Below are 16234 nucleotides of genomic sequence, written 5' to 3'. Positions count from 1 at the left end.
TGCATTTGGAGAAGTGTTCAAAGCATCCTCTGTGGGATAACTGAGAATAGATCTTCACAGATATCAGGAGATTGCCTGCCTTGGTGCCATCTTGGAGGAAACCATCTGCTTCAGACTGCCGTCAACAGTTTCGCCACCCAGACTGGGTAACATATACTTGCCAACTGTCCAGATGTACTCTTCACTCTCCTTATTTTTAGTTTGCCAAAATGAAAAACAGGGACTGCCCATATGTAAAGGAATTCAAGAGGACAAAGAACTGTCATCCGATTAGAATTCTTAAGCAGATACTAAAATTGTGCAATTATTTAAATTACTGACATTAAGTGTTGCCTTTAGTCCATATATCTACCTCGAGTCACTGGCACTAGCTTCAAAGTTCAGTGTGTTCTGCGTTAGCTTAGCGTTACTTGGTGCGTGTACATACTTTTACATGCGTGATCAACATGCCGCATATATACACGCAAGAAATCACGCTAAGCCAATGCAGCACACGCTGAACTTCAAAGCTAGTGCCAGTGACTCAAGGTAGTTACATAGACTATAGCGGGAATACAGTCTTAGCAGACTGTATGGTGTCCAGGAAGAAAAAAGGAAGAAGAGGTTATTTTCAGTTCAGTTTTATTAAGATTTTTGGCCCAAGCCTTTAGGCTAACAATCTTAGTAAATGGTCAAATTGGCCCAACATCCAAATCCTTAGAGGAAGCACCTCCTGACATCAAATAATCTCTTCTGTGTCTTTGAAAAGAAGACCTGTTGCTTCTTGGTTATAACAAACCCATAATATACAATATTCAACAGAATAGACGACTGCAGATCCGCCGGATAACGCTTTTTCAATGGGAAATGAACTTTGCTGCTTGGATGATTTCACGATGAGGTTAGCATTTATTCCGTATTGAAAAGCGTGTTCCGACGGATCTGCACTCGACCTGCCTCCTAATTAGCCCACACCTGCTTCCTATTGGTAGCTGTTAATAAATGCTACCTCCTTCCGCACATGTATGATCAGCTATTGACAGCGCCATCTACGTCAGCTACCAATAGGAAGCAGCAGAGGAGAAAAGTCAAAGCTGGTCATTTGAGAAAGGATTTGTTTGAGAACATTTATATAATTTTAATGGACAATCCTGATTAATCTATTTGTGGAATGTTCTGAACCTTCTTGACTTCTGATATACAGTATTTGGAATGTAAATGCATGTCAACTCCCATTTCTACCTTTCTCAGTAAGTGCTCCTGAAAATAATTGTCTTGAGCAACTAGGTGCTTATTAGGTCAAATATGTACAGGTATATTTCAGAGAACAGAAATAAAGTTCACAGTTGAGAGTTTGACAGTATTGGATTGGACTGTGGTGTAGAAATCAGTGACTGCATCATGACATATTGTTTTTGTAAATGTCTTCAAGATCCCAACATGGTTGCTGGCTGACAATGGGATTGTGCAATTACACTCAATCCCCCTGTATTTATGATAAGATTTGCCACAAAAGTGATAAGTATGTATGCAAAATAGTGGAAAACAAAAATGATTCTTTGTAATTCCTTGGCTAACTCAAGGTTAAGAATCATTTGTGATTAAAACTTCAATATCAAAACTAAGTCATTCAAAATGGTTGCAAACTTGCAATGTACATAAGACTTCCATCTTTTTTTCACAGGGTTTAACAGTGTCACTATTGTAACATATTTTTTAAAAGAGGAAACTTTACCACTTTGCCACAAGAGCTTCATGGTAAGGCAGACCATAAATTCACAGGTAATTACAGTGGAAACTCGTTAATTACAAGCTCTGATAATACAAAAAACCTGATAAGACAAGCTTGATTTTCAGGTCCCTGGCACTGAATCCCTATGTAATATGTGATGGATGAGAAAAAATCCTGATAAGACAATCTAAATTTTGTGACCCCACAAATGTTGCATTAAAGAGTTTCCACTGTACCTTAATTATGGAGCTACAAGTCTGTATTTCACACAGTTACTTGCTATGGACTTTCAGAGTGTCTTTGAGGTACCTCGGGAGTACCTATGTACCTATAATATTTTGCAGATTTTCTTTTACAAATCAAGTATACTGCATGCTGACCGTCCAGCGCATATTATTTTGCACAAAGTCCTATGCACACACTTGACGTTTGTATTCACGACGGTTAACGCTTAAAAGAAACCTTGCAAAAGATTATACATGTATTATGGATTGAGGAATAGAGGGAAAAGTACCATGAGATCGCTCAGTTTATAGGGTACCCGTACAGGGAGAGGATGCCTGTGTAGATAATATAGATTCTCATGGATAAAAAAGATAACAGACCGTGTACAAGCAGTCAAAGTCTCAGCATCACCCAATAATACGGGCCGATTATTCCATGAAATGCGACAGACAAAATTGCTACGCACTTACCGCATATTTTTACGGTCTATTGGGTAATCGTGGAGGCACGCAAGGCTCTATCGCGTATACACGAAGGCACGAAATGCTGGTGTGATTGTTACATCACACAGCATAATCGAACAATCTGCCCTCGGGAATATGGGATAATTCACAGCATACAATGCGCAGGGACTTTGACTGTTGATACATGGTCTGTGTAGATATCAATGATCCATGTGTGATAGAATCAATCAAATGAATCAATTTTGGCTGCTAGGATCACAAAAACCTTAGTGTGCAGTGCACCCAGCAACCCATGTAGTTGACATTTTTGTGTTCCCAGCAGTTGATTTGTTGCAGAACATGTTTCATATACATTCTTAGCCAATCAGTAAATTAAAATGTTGTAAATTTTGTTAAAATTGGAATGATCAATTCCTGATGTTTGATTATTTTTACATTGCTAAAACATACTTAAGGGGGCACACAGGATCACTCAAAGTTGGAAATTTTAAACATTATTTTGTGTTGTATTTTTAAAAGTAATGATGATAACTACATAAAAGTATACATTTTCAGAAAGGAAATGACACAAGGAATCCAACTAGCACGGCAGATTTCTGCAAAATGAGCAGTTTTGAGAAAAGCGTCAACATTGATTTTCCATGCCAATTTTTTTCGGTCCGCCATAACAACTTACCCAAAATATCAACATGGATGAAAATTGCATATTTGTGTTCTAAAGACACGCATCTAGAAAGTGTTTTCTTAAATTTTTGAATTTTTTCTTCGTTTTAAAAATATGGGTCAAAAAAGATCAAAATTTGACTTTTTTTAAATTTTGACCAAAATTGGAGATAATTTAAGCTATATTTTCAAAACGAAGAAAAATTCATAAATTTGAGAAAACACATTCTAGATTTGTGTCTTTAGAACACAGATATGCTATTTTTGTCAATTTTGATATTTAGGGTAAGTTGTTATGGCGGACCGAAAAAAATAGGCATGGAAAATCAATTTTAGCGCTTTTTCTCAAAAGTGCTCAATTTTGCAGAAATCTGCCGTTAGTTGGATTCTTGCATCATTTCCTTTCTGAAAATGTATACTTTTATGTACTTATCATCATTACTTTTAAAGATACAATACAAAACAATGTCTAAAATTGGCCACTTTGAGTGATCCTGTATAGAAAAGAATCTTAGCCATAATGATAACTCAGAATTTAGTGTGCTTGATCATTTTATATTGACTTGTAGTATAATAGAAAATGAATTTTTATGATGGAAATTTTATTACTTTTGTAATATTATTAATGTTATATAAGATGTTACTGAGGGAATGTTCTCAGTCATCTGGTATTTGAAATCAGCAAATTTGGGAATAAATCTAAAATTAGAATTGACTGTTTTTGTAGACTTGCTCATTTGCATAGGGCTGTGCCATCAACACAATACATAGCCATGTATTGGGCTATTCCAATTAAAATCCATACACCCCCTATGGAAGACATGCCTTAAATTTCCCACACAGGGAGTGTCAATTTCAAAAGGAATCATACATTTGAGATTCACACTCCCTGTGTGGATGATTAAAGCAATGTCTTCCATAGGGGGTGTATGGATTTCAACTGGAATATCCATTTACATAACCAGCCCAACAGGTCTTTCCAGATGCATGTCTTTCCAGATGTAACATAGCAAGTCTGCAAAAACAGTGCCCAAGATTTATTCCCAAATTTTGCTGATAAGACGTTATTGTTGAAGGTGTCTTTTTTGTGCATTTTTCTTTCAGAATGTGTAATTTCATCTATATGTGAAAATATTTAAACCAAAGATTTGCTGATGTTAAAAGATTATGGTGCACATTAGTTCAATCACAAGTTTACGCTTTCTAAGAATATCAATCCGAGACTCGGCTAAGAATAACACCTGTGTTTTGCTGACATGCACAATGTATTTGGGTCTTGAATTCTTAGAAATGATTATTGATTTGTTGTGCATTTCTGGAAAATATGGATCAATATGGCAAAATATTGTTAAGATAAGAAATAACATATCATATGTGTGTGTGATTGGATATCTTTGTTTTTTTCCACAACATAGAGAATTTGGACTTTCTCTGATAACAGGAAGAGTGACTCCATGGGGCCAGCTTCTATATTTTGGCAGTCTAACATTGTAGTAATATAAGTACACATGTCAATTCTATTTACTCATTTTTGAAAATACAATAAAACAATAAAACTTGATACAAAAGTGAAATTAAAATTGATTTAAATAAATAAAAAGGTTTTTGTTTTTGGTTACCATTGTGGGATATTTGATAAAAACATAGCCCTTAGGGTCTGTGATAAGAACCAGTGACAAACATTCAATACCCATATTTGGGCATAGTGCATTCTGGGAAGTAAATTCTATAAATTAAAGTAACTCACTCCATAAATGCAAAATGTAAAGGGCATTGTGGGAAGGACGACACACCTTGACATGCCAATCACATGGAAAGTTTTGTGTGTTGCTAATGCCAGGTCGGCCTCATCCACTCCAAAATTCGGGAAATAACAGTGTTTATATTACATGATTACTTCGTCGGTCGCAACACATACTGGCGAACGTGAAGGGCAAAATACGTCTCCGAGCAAAACGTTTTTGAAGGATATGCTACTAGTAACGGAGTCGATACTCCTCCACTGTTATCTCTCAGTGGCCCGATTCCATTAAAAATTAAAGTTCAAGGTTTAAACTATTAAACTGTATCTTTAATAGTCAACAAGGAATAACTATTATAGGATATTAGCTAGCTCTAAATCTATACGCCACTATGTGAAACGGAAAATTTGGAAAATGGCTATACGCCACTATGTGTTGCGACCGACGACTTGATCAGATTTAGGTGTTGTATAGTAGGCCTACATGTGTACCAAAGTCCAAGATTCACCACTTTGTGGGGAAATGCAAGCATACAGTAGTTGGTAACAGAATAAATTATTGGACAAGAAATATCAATTTTAATATGTTGATAACATCATAAATTAGTTGACAAGAAAGGAAATTTGTAATAGATATTTGTATTAATTTATATGAAAAATTATATGAGTGACATTTAATGTGTAATGTAATTGTTGCCAGAACTCTGCCATGTAGATGTATGTTAGATAATGTGCATATCGTTCCACATGCTGCATATTTTACTTTTGAGTGACCATTGTAGGTACAACCTTGGTCACAGTAATGTTTATCCCTAAGTAATGTAAGTTTTCAAATCTGGAAATAATCGTATAATTTGGAAGCTATACTTGTGAAGTGTTTTTGGAAAAACATTTATATTTTTGACATTTAGCAGTCCTCGAAGTAAACTTTATAAATCTAATGATATGTACTTAAAGCGCATGTAGCTGGGAGGAAAAGCCGTCCATCGTTTGGAAATTTTGATGTTTCGTATTTTTTCCCCAAAAATACCTCAAATATTTAGGTCTTTTTGGACATGAATCTTATATTAAAAGACTAGTATTAATTAATAATAGTAGCGACAATTGGACATGAATTTTAATATTAAAAGTAGCAATTAATAAAGACAATTGGACATAATTTTACAATTAAACATATTAATTACAAGATTAATTGGTTCTTATATAGCTTTTTATATGACATTTCATGTGTTCTAGCAAATATGCAATGTGTATCTTTTGTTTTGTGTGGTGCATTAGCGAGTTTTTGTTTTTGACGATGAATGATTTACGACAGTAAAGTGACATCTCAAGTCATGCTGGCATGGATCATTTTCGTCGTCCTCCAGTTTCTACAATTACAAATGCCAAATTTGAGTTATGAAAATGACAATGACTTTTTGATGATGTGGTAATTAAAGGCCCATTCAGTGATTTGCTCATCTGGACAATCGTCAAAATCATCACTGAAAATTCAGGTTTTGGTACCTTTGTCATTGTTACAGATGTGCTAACATAGCCTGCTAGTGGTTCAGCCGAAAGCTGTGTATTTAACACAAAATGAGGCATTTACATAAAATCTGTAATTTACATACTGACAGTATTTTGAATGAGGCCTCAACTGTGACAATACTGCTGTTTTCTTCATTTTTTGCCAACTTTTTTCATTTCAAAAATATCTAATGACAATTTTAATGATTTATCCTTCACTTTTAGGCGATTTATACACAATTTTAATTTTTTTGCACTTTCGCTGGGATCACTGAAAGGGCTTTTAAATTTTATCATCGTCCACCGTCATCAAAAACAAAAACTCACTATTATCATCTGGATCTCCCATCATGCTTTGTAAGTATTGCCTCAGATAAAAAACAAGAGGTGTGTCCCTGGTTTTGTCATAGAGATTAGACATAGAGGCCAGGCTGTAAATAGCCCAGTGCTTAACGCTATCATAAATCAACCATTTTGGCTTGTCATTCATGGACACTAAAATATTAGACAGAGCTCAAAATCAAACCATAATTTGTATCTTAGCCTCAGTGTTGCAACAGTTTGTGCATAATAGCATGCTGTGCACATGGCGAAACAACCTGGCCGGAGGCACACTATTTTGCCCTACATGAATGACATGTATGCAGATGTGGCGTAGTCAGGACTCTAAGTCTAATAATCTCTTTTAGTTTTGAAAATAAATGTTAAATAACTCCAGGAACATAAGGTTAGTTTAAACTGTCTTTGAGCCACTGTGGCTTTGAGAGGTGTTTCCTTACCCAAAAGGACCAAAACTTGAATGATTTTACAGGATTAAGATGGGGGAAAAGAGCAGCACCACTAAGGCAATAGAGAGTCTTTCAAGCTTTGCTCTTGTGATTGTCCTACCATTTTATATTTTTGTTACCGTACATAATATGATGATGGTGAAAACAAACTTGAACTTGATAGAAACAAATTAGTTTGATCTTTTGATCGACCATTGATTCTTGGTCTTCTTTAATATTATTTATGAAATCAATCAAATGACTATTGTCAAATGTGATAACATAATGAATCTTTGCCTGTGTCTTTGACAATGATTAATATAAATATAGCATTAATTCTGACTAATTAACTTGTTAGTTCATTAATAATAAGCATCAGAGCAGCATCGATGGTCGATCCAAAGATCTAACAAATTTGTTTCACGGTGCACAAGTTATTTTTTTGATACTTAATTTATGTATTGCTGTAATTTTGTGATTGTATTTATTGTAATGTTTCATACAATAAATGTGCAAACTGACTTTAATGTTTTATTATGTGTCATTTTTTAATTCAGTATAACCATGAGTACCAATTCCAAAATACAATTCCATCCTTTTTTCTGGACATCTTGAATCTCTGTTATCTGTCATCTCAAAAGCAAAAACGTTTTGAACACCTTAATTTCTAGCTAAGTTCCTGTAGCCTGAATGAACAGTGCAAACTGATGTTGACTTCCCAATTTGGAGTTATCAGTCTCAAGGGTAGACGAGGCATTGTTGGTCGAAGCAACCTAAAAATCGATTTTCATTATCTAGATCAATATATTATTGAAAATTAATACCTTGATGTTTTGCAAAAGATCGTTTTGCAAACTTGCTTAATTTATTTGTTGTTAATGAGTTATGTATGTTTTACATAAGTGTTGTTGTTTCAGCCCTCTTTACAACGTAACTCAAGAACCGCAGCACCTATAAAAGTATATATGTGATATTTTAATTCTTCTGCACACTCGCTATGAATTGAGCAATGTAGTTTTTGCCAAAGCTCACTGCCATTCGTAAGATGCTGTGAACTACCAAATCACAACAGTTTAAAATAATTAATAACCTTAACAAGCTCAGACTGCTTAATTTCCTGCTGGGAAGCACTTATGAAGGGCATTATCTACAATCCTAGTCAAAAGTAGTTGGAACACTTGTGTAAAAATAGGACTGACATCCTAAATATTTGCTTTCTTTGGTGTTAAGTTTGAACCCTTCCCTATTACTACAACCCTCCCCCTACTCCACCAATGAAGGTTGGGTGTCTCTTGGGGCGCATAAACAACTGGCAACATTGATCGGGGGAATGGGGGGGGGGTATTATTTGAAGTACCCGTATCAAAGTGTTCCAACCATTTTGTTTGGGATTGTAGGATGTATCATGCATATACAGCGCACTATAGCCAAAATATTAAATTCTCAATCATGAGAGCCAACTTGGGTAGTTATTTGCGTCGAGCGTACTACGCAAATACCGGCGCTTACGGCGCAAACACAACTTTTGAGAATTGACCAATCACACGGTCATTGCTAGGCAAGGTCAAGGTTCGGTCATACAGGTCGCGCGATAGTGCTATTCTATGAAAAGTACGCTGATGCAGAAGGTAAATCCTCTCATGATCGAGAAATTGTTATTTTGGCTATAACACCAATGATTACCACACAATAGTTTGCTTCACAAGTTGCTCAAACATCCTGATCAGATGTGGACATTGGACATGTAAATTGCTTTCGTAAGGGTGAGATTTCTTGAGGAATTATTAAATATTAAAGGAATGGTATAACATACAAAGCAAACAAATAGGCAACCAAAATCAATTTCACATTTTGAGAGTGAACTTGTTTTATTAGTACAGCTCACGTTATAAAAAGTGATACAAATAATATGCTACTTAAATAGACAAGTAGAGGGTTGACAACCAGAAAGCTCTAACGCTCACACAGGAATCCTTTGTGAGTTCAGGATTTCTGGCTCTCAACCCTTGGAAATGTGATTGTAATGATGAAAAATCGCAAGTCTTACTTCCAATTGAATTGCAACTTGAATGTCAGTAATATATCTGTCCAATTTTTATTACCTCATAAAATTCTCATTTGTACATTTGAACATACTACATTACAAAAGAATTGTTCTCTATTTTTGGCTCTAATCTGAAAATCAAAATAAACAAGTCACTGTTGTTCTTGGGTTATTGATTCATTAAAATCACCATTTAATGATATAATTATTATGGATTCAACTTTATTATCTTTATGCATCATTAAACAAGGCAATGAATATCAATATTGCAACAGATGGTGGATGGTTGCTATAGCAACCAACATATGGCATTTTACTATTACCAGTACATCAATTATATTGTAATCACTGGGGTTGATGGCTTAAAGAGTTAACAACACATCTGGATTTATTCATAAAGTGTTACACAAGTTCAACATTTAATGAATAATTATTCATATAATTATTCATTCACTCATCAAATGAATGACTGCTTGATAATTTCATATTAGTATTTCCTGTCTGAACACTGTAAAATGCAAAGTATACTTTCAGTTCTTAAAGGTAGGTAACCTGATTGACAGCCTCATCCCCCCACTTTACCCCATCAAATTGCAGATTTTGGTATCAAGTGAAAGCTCGTATTTTCTCATAAACATATTGAAATTAGGCGTTCCAAATTGGTATACATGTATTTCCGAAGAAATCATCAAAAAACTATTGAATTAGTCCACCACGTTTGAGAATAATTTGACATTTTTTGATGATTTCTTCGAAAATACAGATTTGGAACTCCTAATTTCAATATGTTAATGAGAAAAATATGATCTCTCATATCAATTTATAAAATGAATATCATTAATAGAAACACTGTAGACTATAATATTATAATGATTATCATGCTGTATAAAGTGTCCCATTTACAAGAAACATTTGTGTTCTTTTTGCAGGATTGCTGGAAAGGGACAACATTTTCTGTTATACATCAATTTTAACGAATTCTATTTTCCAAATATATCAGGTCACCTTCCTTTAATAGCAAAAGTATTACCTTCTTTGTGATCCAATTACATAGCAATCAATAAATCAACCTGTTTGACAGTGAACAGACCTGGGCCAACTCAAAGTGTACCATTTCCTAGTAAAATAAAGTAATAATGTTATCAATCTCATAACAAACAAGTGCAAAGTGCATATTCACTTCCTGCATGCTCAAGATTGTATTTATAACAGTGATTGCTATCAACATAACAAAATAGACTGCCTATTTTTAACACACATCAATATTCTTTAGCGATGAAAAAATCCCACCACCTGCTCTACAGCTAGACTAACCCAGATTTTGGGTTTGCTGTTTGCTGAAGTAGATTGATTAGACCAAAATTTTCTGAATATTGTGAAGTGATACATTTTGAAGTGTGACTGAAAAAGTTTTGAAGAATATGCCCAGTTACCTGAACGGTCCGCCTGCCCATAGAAAAGGACTGCTTTTTGTCGCAAGAGATAAGCTACTACAATTGACAAATTTAAGGGTATACGATGTATTGTTGGGTTGAAGCAGCAGAAAAAAAAGAAGTTCACAGCATCTTGCGAATGGTAGTGAGCTTTAGCAAAAATTGCATTGCTCAATTCATAGCGAGCGTGTAGAATTCAAATATCACAGATATACTTTTGTAGGTCCTGTGGTTGAGTTATGTTGTAAAGAGGGCTGAAAAAACAACACTCAGTTTGTAAAATGTACATAACTCATTAACAACAATATAAATTAAGCAAGTTTTCAAAGTATATGATTTGTAGAATGAACTTTTGCAAAACACTAAAGTGTTATTTTTCAATATATATTGATTCAGATAATGAAAATCAATTTTTTTTTGGCTGCTTCCACCAACAAATACCTCGTATACCCTTAATCAGAGTGATAATAAATGAAACTGTAAACGATGCTTTCAAATACATTTTGTTGTCATATCCTTTGTTATGTAATTAAGATTACAAAATATCTTTTCTTTTTATCAACATTGATCAAGAATGTGAATAATTTATTAAAGTATACATTGTACCACACAGAATGGCTTTTGAGTTGAATATTTAAATACAATGCAATGCACCTTCTTGGAAAACTGCCTTTAATCAGCTATTGATAAAGCAATATTAAACGATCATGAAAAGGAAAGGGAAAACATCCTGTTTGACTTCAGGTCTGCACCTATCCAATGCATGGATATGACAAGGATCAAGTAGAGTTGGGAGCCAGCCGGGGGTGCCAGTGTCAAGCTTCCTTAAATTAGGGTTGCTCGTCCTGTAATTGTGAGCAGTTGTGCACAATTTTTGATCTTACAACGTACAAGAGCATGGTGCATTTAGAGCCCAATTTGACTTGAAAATTATAGGACTCAAAAAGACTTTGCATAAAATATGTTCTTTTCATTTACCATGTTAAAAGCTTTCCCTGAAAAGTAAACTTAAAATAGTTTAACATTCACTAAAACTTCTTGTAACCCAGGGGCCACATTTCAACAGAAACCGGCACCTGATCACAACTACACAATGAATATTGAATGTAATATTCAGATGTGGATATAAATGTACAAATGTATATTACACTGGTTTTTGACTTTTTTCTACTTAATTGCAATGGTGTTAACTTTGAAAAATCAAGTTAGATTAGAACTTTTAAGCTTAAAAACAACAACAAATGCTGCACCACATTAAAATTGATGAAGCCAACATCTATTTATAAATTGCCCTTGGTGTACATCCGTCTCACCATTGGCAGGGCGCATAAGCACCTCTGCTTGCATAAAACAACATTGTAATCATGATTCTTCCAGTCACTATCAGTGTTTTATTAAACAAAACAGTAAATATAGTCCATATGCCTTCCTAGAGGCAATAAAGTAATATAAAATTTGTGATGTTCTCAACACTGCTCATTTTTGCAGGAATCTGCCATGCTAGTTGGATTCTCTACCCTTCCAAATTGGCATCCAATTGAAATCACAAAAGTCAGTGACTACATTTGCTGCACTAATTAAGTTACAAGTTGATTTTACACTTTAGTAGCAAAAAGAATTTTTATACCAGAGGTGAAAGATGTTCTGTTTAATACACCATGTCATTACTGTGTCAGAGTTTAATTTATACTAATTACTACTAATTAACCTTAATTTCCTCTTCTTCTTATATCAATCATCAAACTGGGGACCTCTAAGTTGCCTGCATCAAGTCAAGTGAGTCACTTAAAGACAAAATCAAGATTAGATTTGTACTCCCAAGTTACATGTGAAAAAGGTTTAAGGTGGTACAACACCCTTTGATCAATTTGTGACTATTTCAATGATTTGAAAGTCCACTCAGCCCCAAGTTATGAAGTTTTTTGATTATTTTCTTATGTATTTTATTGTTTTTACCTTTATCTCAGTTTCAAATTTGCCGCCTTTGGCCCCCATGGACCAGATCGTGCCACATGAGTTAGCATTTTGTCTTGCTACATTAGTGGAACCGATGATTTTTGTCATCCTTACACCTCAAATGATAAAACTACAATTGGTTCAATTTTTTTTCATGCCCTCTTTTTCCCACAAGGGGTCGACGGTCATAATGGGGGCCAAAATGTAAAATTTGTTCTATCATGTTGTAATATACCTCAAATTGTTCCTCTCATTGCTAGGAATATACTCGTCATTTGTCATATAGCACTAGGGTGCTTAGGGTGCTGGCATTTTCTTCGGAAGGGGGGGTCCCAAATATGTCGGTGACCGGAGTCAATTTTTTATGACCCCCCCTATCGCGGGAAAAATTTTTTTACGACCCCCCCTATCGCGGTCGAAAAATTTTATGACCCCCCCTTCCAACTACACAGACTCAAGAAAAATTATTCATTGCGGAACTAAGGCGCGGAGCGTCAAAACTTAAAAGTGAAGAAAGTGTGTGGAGCGCGGTAAAATTTTTATTGTAAGTGTAAAGAAGGTAGCTGGAGCTTGAAAATTTTAAGTCACCAGCCCTTAATAATTCTATAACCCCCTATTTTGGGTGTTAAAAAAATTATAACCCCCCCTATTTTTGGTCTGAAAATTCTATGACCCCCCCAGTATTTTTGGGACCCCCCCTTCCGAAGAAAATGCCAGCCCCCTTAGTTCAGGAGTTTATAGAGTAAATTAGGTTAAATGTCAACTATCTCATAAATGGAGGCTAAAATTTCAAAATGCACCGATTGAATCCCGTCTTGTTTCAAATTACTCCTCTCGACAAACAAAATAGGACAATTTATTTGAGAAATGCATAACCTCGGAATCGGATGAAATCATGGGTCAAAGGTTATGCATCAAGCATGAACATACTTCTATTGGACTTTGGCAGCATTAACTCAGAAGGGGAACATGACAATACAAATTGCACTGAAATTGTGAATCAAGTATACGTTCGAGATTTCTTATATTAAGGAGAGTAATTTGACACCTGTTCTGATGAAATCGGACCATTTTTAAATTTTGACCTGTGTATGAAAGTTTTGACATTTAACCTGTTTGACCTTATAACTCCAGAACTAATTGACTTTTTTATTCCCTGTGGTAAGATGAACAATTTGTGATACATTAAAACACGATGGGACGGACTATTTTTAAGTTTTGGCCCCACTGTGACCTTCGACCCCTGGTAGGAATCACGGGGAATTCCAAAATCTTCCACGCCTTTTCCACTTTTTGTGGATGAAAATGGTTGGATCCTTTCTACTGCAGTATGGTACCCTGGCCCAAGAATTCCTTACTGTTCCACCATTAACAGGTTGTCCACACCAAGAGACGCAAGGATGCATCAGGGCACAACAGAACTGTTAAGAACTGTATGTTTCAAACATTCATGAGAAATTACCGGGCGATGAGAAAGATCAAAAACTCTCTGAAGAATCTAACACTAAACAGCCCTGTATAAAGATAGAAAGATGAAACTGACTGCTTTGGGGAGTATGAAGAAAGTTCTGAACATCTGCTAGCAGTTAGTTGTTAAATCAGAAATGATGTGGAGCTTTGTAGAAGCAGATTTGGGGGTATCAATTCCATCTTGCCACAACTATGTTCAAAACAATTAATGATCAAGCACCTAATTACATTGTCAATAGGTTTAATATCAAAGCTTCTGGTTACAAGAGGACACAAGAAATAACTATCCCCAAACCCAAAACGGATTTTAAAAAGGGTCTATCTCGTATTGTGGTGCCCTCATGTGGAACTCCTTGCCTGAAGATTTAAAAACAACCTACGATGTATCTCAGTTCAAGGTGAAATAAAATGAACATTTATTTTCTCCCTACATTCTACTCTATAATTTTACACTTTGTATATTGTGCATTACTGTATTATGTTTTATATAGTTGTATGTTATATATTATGTATAATTATTCTGTATATGTGACTCCTCGCCACAACTGAGCCCGGATGTCGCCAGTGCCACTATTGAGATATGCTCCATCAAACTTAACAATAAACAATAGGAAAGAAAGGAGTTATTGACTGTTTTATTGATTTTCACTACTTAAATGTCAAGTACTATAGACATGATATACATCATTTTAAAGCTAATTTCAAGCAGAATATTTTGGTTGAATATCTCAAAAATGATGATTGGCTCAGTTGTGGCGAGGAGTCACATATGATTTGGCATTGTTGCTTTTTAAACTAAATTGTATTTTGTAGCGCTCTTTTGAAACATTGTTATAGTCCTGAGTATTTTAATGTGGATCTTTGTTATCATATTTTTATAAATACTTTGTATTTTTGTGGAATACCTTATATATGTGTGTGTCCACAACTGTATTTTGTTAAATCTGATTTTTATCGTGTTTAAATTAAGTTTTTGAATTGAGCAGCAAAGGAACGTGGCAGGGAAAAATGGCAAGAAAAGCTCGCAGCTATAGTCACCGACAACACGTCAAACATGGTTAAGACGGTCAGAGATTTGGATTGGCTACACATGAAATGCTTTGGTCACACCCTTAACCTGGTAGTCAAAGCTGGAATTGCGACTAACAAGGTGCATACTGCAATCGCACGCTGCAGGCGCCTTGTGGCGTTCGTTATGAAAGGTATGGTATCCAATATATTGACATGATATTAGCAGTAGCACAAGTGCTTGCATTAATATACATGCTCATTGATATTCTATGATTTGAATTAGTTAAGCACAGTATATGTGCATGACATATTAATGCAATTTGCATGTCTGTAAGCTACAGGGATTCTATCAAGATTAGAAAGTGTGGACCAAAATGAGCAGAAAAGAGACAACGGAAGAGGATAATTGACAAGGTTGACAATTTTGATAGAGGATTTATCTGGCATCTAATCACAAATGTGTATCCACAGAACAGTGGCGTAGCTGAACCCAGGCCCTAGCAGATAGGTTCACCGAACACAGACGAGAGTGACGTTCTCATACGTGACACCACCAGACCTGTCCCGCAACATTTCAGAGGTGACATTCATGTCATCACTGACCTCACCGTTACTGCTCTCACCCAAGTGCATAACACACATGAACAGATAGTCACTGAACAACGTGTCATCTTCAATCTTGGAACTCTACAACCTAATGGGATGAACATTCAATTTTATGTTTTTAATATTAATATTTAAATGTTTACCTCATTTTCATTTCCTGTAATACTTTCTTCTTCACCTCTCTTTGCTTTTCTCTTTTGTCTCTTTTTTTTCTCTTCTCATTTCTATCAATTTCCTTTCTTTCTCCATTCTTTCTTTGCAGTAACTTGATGACCTTCTGTGTATCTTTCCCCCATTTGCGCCACCCTAGACGCTGCGCGTTGCACTTTTTGTTTTCTCGCACGACTCCTCACACATACCTTGGTGGGTTCATGCCTTCCTTTGTTTTCTGGCACGCAAAAGGTTTTCACTTCACACTTGACAAAGGTCTATGACCGAAAATTTGCGTAATATTTACTATGCAATAAGTGGTATGACACCAAATTTTTTGCTTGGATTATATTATTAAGAATATTGTAGAAGAAATGTATTAAATGATAAGATGTTATTGATGGAACCACATGTCAAGTTCATCAGCAGGTAACAAATTACAGTTCATATCATAATTTACACTTGTTTTTATTTTTATGGATTT

This window comes from Amphiura filiformis, chromosome 17 (genome assembly GCF_039555335.1).
Source record: "Amphiura filiformis chromosome 17, Afil_fr2py, whole genome shotgun sequence".
Taxonomy (NCBI): domain Eukaryota; kingdom Metazoa; phylum Echinodermata; class Ophiuroidea; order Amphilepidida; family Amphiuridae; genus Amphiura; species Amphiura filiformis.
Note: the sequence above shows the minus strand (reverse complement) of the source record.